The sequence below is a fragment of the Atta cephalotes genome (assembly GCF_000143395.1).
Source record: "Atta cephalotes unplaced genomic scaffold scaffold00004, whole genome shotgun sequence".
Lineage (NCBI taxonomy): Eukaryota > Metazoa > Arthropoda > Insecta > Hymenoptera > Formicidae > Atta > Atta cephalotes.
In genome coordinates, this window is record NW_012130068.1 from 3,022,232 (window position 1) to 3,030,216 (window position 7,985).

Consider the following 7,985-nt stretch of genomic DNA (forward strand, 5'->3'; position numbering starts at 1 on the left):
AAACTACATATCTACTTCATATTATTTTAAGATTAGATTTTATAATTCTTTCTTTTTAAGTTAATAAATAAATTATTGTATTTATAAATTTATATTTAGAATTAATATTTATATAAATATTGGATCATTAAAAGTGTATGAGAAACTTGTGTTATTGGGTTGTCTGGAAAGTTCGTGCCGATGTTGAAGGAAAATTGAAATGCAGAAAATTTAAATTTTAGTATACATTTATTAAATTATATAAATTAGTCGGCACAATCCAATACATTAAAAATGATCTTATACGTGAAATTTACATGTCAATAGCATATCATTTAATATGCAATAACATTCGCGGGTTAAATTTTGTTTTTTTTTGCAATGGCATTCCGTTGAAATTTTCCATATGTAAAGTATGAAGCTTCAGTTTTATTTTTCCTAGAATGATATCGATTCTCAGTTTGTTTCGCAATATCATTACGATTCGATCGCTAAGTTTATAAATTTTATTAAAAATTTTTTTTAAATTCTACGTGCGTATTTCCATTCACATAAAATAATTTTGTATGGTCCTGCAAACGACATAGTCGTAGAATAATTTAAAATGCAATGATTAAAACCAGTTTCAAGCGGTGCATTCACCAAATATTTAATCAAAATAACGTTAAATGTTTCTTGTAAATGAAGCGTATAGTGTAAAATATTTAATCGTAATCGAGCTAAATGATAAAAATAGTATTATTATATATTAATACTTATTCTCAAATTCATCATAAATACATAGATAAAAAAAATGATAGATAAAAAAATTAATTTTTAATTTGGCTATGTTATTGATTAACTCATCATCTGCATTTTTAGGGCTTTGTTGACACAAGCAAAATTTCACTCTCGAATTTCTTGTAAATAAAGGAGAACAGAATCTGTTTTCTTTTCTAAAATATCTTGTAAATATCTTATAATACTGAGAGAAAAATTAAATTTTAACAAATATTTGATAATACTAGCTGAATATTTACTAAATATAAACGTATATTTACTTGGTATAAAAATCATTAATTTAACTATCATTTTTTTATTTCGCGAATGTTTACTGTAAATAAATGTTAAATTAAATTGATACTATTCAAATAAATATTTATTAAAATTTAGTACATTTTTTCCCAATGTAGAGATGTTGAAAATAATTCTCAATCTCCCATATTTTTTGAGTCTATAATAGTAAAAAAAACTTGGATTAGACAAAAAAGATCCGGACGCAGATAGAGAATGAAAATATGATTGCAGGGGGCGAATTAATAACACAAAGATAGAAAATTAAAAACGATATTGGAAATATCAATCGATTTTCCTTAAAAAAGCGAGAAACGGCTGTAAAAAAAATTATCTTCCACTATCTATAGCTTCAAAAAATTGATAAAATTTAATGGAACCTTCGAAATTATCTGCTAAACGTAAGTCTCCGCGGTACTATCGACGCCGGATTCTTGCACGATTAGTCGAATCGAAGTACAATGTAATGTCGGCTACGAGCTTACGCTTTCCACGTAACAGGTAGCGTAATTATGTCGAATGGGTTCGCATTAGTTCGCGACCCGTTTCCGCGTGAACACATACAACACACGCGGGTGTATTGGGCGCTTATTACGATATAATGAGCAGTTAGTGCACGATAATGACAGCAGCTACATTAAGTGAAGCGAGCATGCCTTATGTCTCCTATCATGTTTGCAGCATCTATTATAATGATACATAATAGTACTCTCATGCAGCCTTGTCGTCTTTTACATTATTATATAACCTTAAATTTCGTAACTATATAAAAGGTAAGTGTAGCTTGAAATGGCGATATAGCGAGATCTGATTGCAGCGTGTCTCTAAATTGAATTTGAAATGCTCCATTATATTTAGATATAGATATTATCCATTATATTTAGATATAGATATTTCATATAATATGGAATCAGATTTTCAACAATATCTTTCGAAACATATAACCCGACAAATATCGCTGTAACGAAATACGGAATTTTCTGATTGTTTATATATAAATCATCATCATTTGTCGCAATTACTTAATTTTTTTCAATATATATACTATCAACAAACGACGAATTATTCTTTATTCTGTTGAAATGTGGAACATTCCGTTGATCACACTAGTTCGTTTGAAGGAAACATTAATTGAAAATACGAGGCTCCCGGGTCAAATTGCAGTCGCCGCAATGGCGCACTCGCGGAGAAGAACGGAAGAGGAATGGAAGCAACGATGGAGAGAAAGAACAGAGAAAGACAGAGGAGATGAGTGGAAGAGTGTGGATTCAGGGATGAAAAAGGCGTCGTTCTGCGGCACGAAACAAACGTAATTTAACGTGACGCCCGGCTCATTTCCTTAATGGAATGTTTCCTTTGCCCCTGAGAGATATTATGCATCGTCTGTGGATTACGGACGGAAAAATCGCTCTTCGCCTTTCTCTCCCCCGCCCCTTGTTTTTCGTCCCCTCCCCCCCTCCACCATTGTTCGGAGAAACGCTCTGTAAATGCGCCGGATCGTGTGATTCTCTCTAGCGCCGCGATGCCGCCGCGATGCTCGCGCCGATGCCGATCGATACCTCGGACAGTTTCGCTTTGTGTCGTATATCACACAGAGTGTATCTCAACGGTATCCCTTACGCGGTTTCCACGTGGAGATCCCTTTCAATCGTGCGACCCCTTCCACCCACGCTCTCCTCCCCTCCCTCTCTCTCGCTATGACGCGTGTTTAATTCGTGTTTGCCCCTTTATCCGCACTACCCGCGTAATCTGCGATTTATAATAATCTCTGAAAAAACATGTCGCAAAGATCAAAGATAAACGCGTCCAGCGGGAGCTCGTCTCGTTTTGCTGGCTATTGTCGGTTCAGAGAGAAAGAGAGCACGTATGAAATATAGCAGACGGGAGAGCTCGAATGTATGGAAGCTCGAACGTAAAAGCTGCAAAAAACGGCCTGCGGCCTTTTGCCTCTATATAAAAGTTTCTATCCGAAGTCGTTAATTCCACTATTAACTGTATTTCTTATCATCAAAAGATATTTTTCAGTAAATATTCGCAATTTATCTTTTCTCGGAAAAAGAATTAGAGAGGAAACCGTAGACAAATCGTTTTTAATCGTCGGACTTAAGTCCTCAGATTAAAAGCATCTTAAAATAAAGTACTTCTACCTTTGTACCTATAAAAATTCTGTTCGATGTCGTTAATTATATTGCTAACGCGTTTCTTCATGAAAGATATTTTTCGGTAAATAGTTGCAATTTATTTTTTCTTGGCAGAAGAATTAGATAAAATCGTAGACAAATCGTTTTCAATTGTCGGACTCAAATCTCCAGATTAAATGCATTTTAAAATAAAGTAGAGAATCGCAAGAGCACAAAAGTCTATATAAGAAAAGTCTATAGCGATATAGACGGTAAAGCTGTTGTAATCATACAAGTTCCGCTTTGAATATGTTCTAATTAGCTAGAATCTTCTAATGAGTCTGAGTGTCTCTTCCGACGAAAACAGACTTTTCCCTCGCGAAAGATCGCGAAAGGATGTTCATTTTGAGAACGATTCAGGGCGGCTAAGTTAAGGAACACAAACTTCGCTCCATAATTTTCAATCCAGCATACGCGATAATCGCTGAATTAAGGCTCATATAATGAAAGGAATAAGGGACAAAGAATAACAGATTTCAATTTACCAGAAACTGGACAGGGTTGTTCAGTTTCTGATAGATTAAATAAATTCCTAAAATTTCGTAAACTTTCTCTTGATTTTCTTCCTTTTTTTCCAAACAAAATTTCATTATCTTCCTTAACTTTCAATAATATTCCAAAATCGTTTACATTTTCAAAGGTATCTACTCTCCGTTGTCCAAAGTTTGTAATCTAGGAACACTACGATACTGGATCACCACGATGCGATTACGCGTAATTGTATACGCGTATATCTTGTCAAGTCTCTCTTAGAGCGATAGCCAGAGTACTTTGGGCATAATCGCCGTATCTCAGGAGCTCCGAAAGTTTCCCCGAGTTTGGCTCGTTAGTTACATATACACGGGATATTCTGGCGTTGATGGCAGAAGACACGCTCATTGAGAATTTTAAATGAATTGCGCCACCGAAGAAAAACTCTCGCGGTAAAGAAACGGACAATTGTCGCCATTGTGTGAAGTTTCGGCGCACAAAGATGATGGTCGTGAGAAATAAAAGAAAAGAAAATAGGAAGAGAAAGATAGGTGGGAATAGAAAAGAGCGAATAATGCATTAATGCGGTCCATTCATTCAGGAGGCCGAACTGCGAATGGAGTTAATGAAGTTGGCACGCGCAGTTGTTATATTAATTAATGGAAATAATTAGCGATCACCGCGAGTTCAACGTTTTCTGATAAAGTCCTAGCTTTTCTCGCGAAGAACAATTGCGGGTGTTCACGAATGAGAAAACCATTCGATCGTTTAAGAGTGAAATGAATGTGCGTCGAACATCGATCTATTTTGTCATTTAATTCGCACGCCCGCTGCGCGTGCAATTCGTCTGATTCAATTGACAGCCGACAAGGTATTGCGAGCTAAAACGTTTTGTGCATGATTTTGGTACAAAAACACGTAATGACGATCCATTTAATGAATAGTAAATCAAAACTTTACTCCAGTAAAATAAAGGGGTTAAAAAATATTCCAGAATTATTTATTAAGGTATGTTTTCGCCGACAATTTTGTCACTTTAGTCACTTAGCGCTCGAAGTGTCCTCTGCAAATTCCATGTTTGCGATTTATAATTCACAGCTGCGACATAAAACGACGAAAGCGGAGATAACCAGGTGACACAATTTGCGCGATGGCAGACACGACAGTAAATACCTTAACGATGCATAATTAAAACGGCAAGTTCGCCAACAAGTCCGATCCCGGACGCGATCGCCTTACAGCGGATTATATAAAACTTCGCCCGTCCAGACGTTGATCCCACCACTGCGAGATAGATCCAGTTCCGCCAGCCAAACACCGAGGGCTTAGCGGCTCCGGTTTTTGCGACCGTCATGACGTATAGATACGACGGGAAAGGAATTACGAGAAGCCGCCCGTGTTGTTCTGCGACATCATTTGGTATTCATATGCCGATGCTCGCAAAACATGTCTTTATACGTCGAGACACAGGGAATAATGTATAACGGAGAAGAGTGAGAGGAAGGGAAAGTATTTATTGCATACTGCATGGTGCTCTGTATATCTCTTTATGTGTCGGGAGTAACCAAATAAGATCTTATAAATTAACATGTTCTATAATACGGATTATAATGAAAATAAAAAAGGAAATAAAGAGTCGATAAAAAAAAATCATATTCATTACATTATGCTGTTTATACGAAGGGGATTATGTTCAGACAACAAAGAAAGCAGCTTTGCAACTGCTATAAAATTCTTCAATATGATTGGTTTATACATTTAGATTCATAAGGAACCAAAGACAAAGACTAATCGTATTAAAGAATTTTACAATAGTTGCAAAGCTGCTTTCTCTACTGAACGCAGCCATTAATATCGGAGTTGTCAAATTCCTCATTCTAAAATTCCATAACTTCTCTCTCATTTCCTTTCATGATTTTCCCAAAATTTCATAACTTTCAATAATATTTTGAAATTTTATGTATTTTTTCTTCCTGATTTGAAAACCATTAAATATTTTGTTGAAAAATCAATTTAACATAGCAATGTAAATTACTATTAATTGACTGACACTGTTTGCATTTTTAATATGAATTAGTAGCATTTCAAAATTGCGTAGGTGTGATATACGTATGTATAATAAACTTCTTTAAAGACAAAGAATTTTATTTTAGAAAATTTTGCAAAATTTCTCGACTTTTTTTCTGATTTCCCTGATTTTCAATTTTGTGGCAACTCTGAATATATATCCTCTGAATATATATCTGTCCGATAATGAAACATTACACAATCAAACAAATGAAAAATGTATCCTGAAACAATGAACATGAGAGAGAGAGAGAGAGAGAGAGAGAGAAGCTTCAAACTCTTAAAAATTCTTGTACTATGGAAACAAAAACACGAAAGCTGTCCGCAAGCATTTGTCCTTGCAATTACCGACTTCCGAACGTTTTTCGATTTCGGAAAACCAGAGGAGTTTTTGGCGAAAGCATTCGACTAATCGCGTAAATGTTGGAAGGAGCAAAGACTTCTTCGGTTTCACTTCGATTTTCTTTCTCACCCTCGTCTTTCCTTCTTCGCTATATCTACAGCCTCGTTTTCCGCGATTGTTCATGTCGGAAAAGAAGTCGGGCGATCATGAGACGAAGACGGGCAAGAAGTGGGTTAACTATCGCGCGATCTCCCCCGAGAAATAGCTCGTAATCAGGAAAAGTAGACACGGACGAGAATTCTCTCTGCTTACTTTTTTACCGTTTTTGTTTTTCAAAATGCTTTGAAATTATTTGAGGACTCTACGCTATTAATCTACAGAAAGTAGATATAAGTAAAAATCAGGCAATGTGTCTCATTTAGGTGAAACTCCTTCAGATAATTTTTTACGTCGACATAAAAGGATATTGTGCATTTACGTTATACTTTACACAGAAAGAATAATTTTACTGAAATTTCTAGAAAAAGATAATAATTTTGTTAAACTATTAAAATAATTATATATGAAACTCTCAAGCATGATAAGCAATATTTCTTTATACATGAAGTTCAGTGAATTCAAAATATTCTTAATATATGCTTGTACTTTTTAAATTCTTTGGAATAGAATCTCATTCTAAAGAATGAGAAAAACGTTTCGAAAATTGAGAGTGGATCAATTTTCAATTTTTAAGAATGAGATTTCATTCAATGAAATTCACTCTAAAAGTTTTAGAGCATTGTAATATAAATAAATCACATTTTTAATATCTTGTCTTATTTCTCTGGCCAATTTATATTATTAATGATAAGCAACGTTACAAAAAATTCTAACAAGTTTGAGAATCCTATATATATTATTTTGATAATCCAATAAAATTACTTTCAGATCTGCCTAGCTAAAATTTTAGATATTTCAGCAAAATCGTTCTTTCCGTATACTATTAACGAAATATTTCTAAAATCTTACATCATTGGACACACGTTCTCCCGATTCTGAAAGATGTCGCTTTTTCCCTGGGTTTCTGGGGATTCAAGAAATGTCCGCTGAGTTGGAAACGATCATTAGAGAATTGCCGACGTTCGTTGCAAGGTAGCCTTTTCTTTCTTTCCACTCTTTCGCGCAGTTTTTTCCCCAAGAAATGAACGTGACTGAGGATTAAGCCTCGGGAGATTATTAATTGTTAGATATACTATCTACCTACATTCGATCGCGGCGGCTTTTTACGGAAGCGTGTCACGAGGCTCGTTTACGTCGCGATCGGTGCAGCAAGCAGAAACATGAATACTTTCTGTCGCGGAAGTAAACAACTACTCGTATCAGTTTTTAAATATTTATGAAACGTAGTTTGTAGAACGATTTGTATCTCACGACCTACGTGTGCGCGTACTATATGTATGCGTGAGTAGCTTTATGTTTATCTACTGGCATTCATACGACAAATAGGAGAAAATTATGCAGTTCCGAATGTCTATAGACATGATTTACAGTTTTATAATCCGACAACAACAATATGGAAGAAAATTTTGTGGATTGGATACATGATATCAGAAAAAAATTGTAAAGCAAAGTACACTGAGCGAAAAGTGTTTTAGTATTTATAATTATAATTATTATGATTCTTATGATTATTATTAATATAATTTTAGTTAATTTTAGTTAATAATTATGTGTTCGACAAATATATCTATAGTTGGCACCGAAAATTACTATAAACTATATGTAGTAATTATATTAGATGTAGTAAAAAAGAATACCTATTATTATTATAATTAATTAATAGTAAAGTAAATAAGTAGTTACTTTATTTACTTATACTATATATATATATATATATATATATATATATATAT

General features: G+C 34.3%; 1 protein-coding gene across 1 annotated transcript in view; it reads right to left on the reverse strand.

Moving 5' to 3' along the window:
- Positions 1 to 7,985, reverse strand: part of LOC105625924 (serine/threonine-protein phosphatase 2B catalytic subunit 2-like) — a 160,370-nt gene that overhangs the window by 29,911 nt on the left and 122,474 nt on the right. The window lies entirely within an intron of this gene.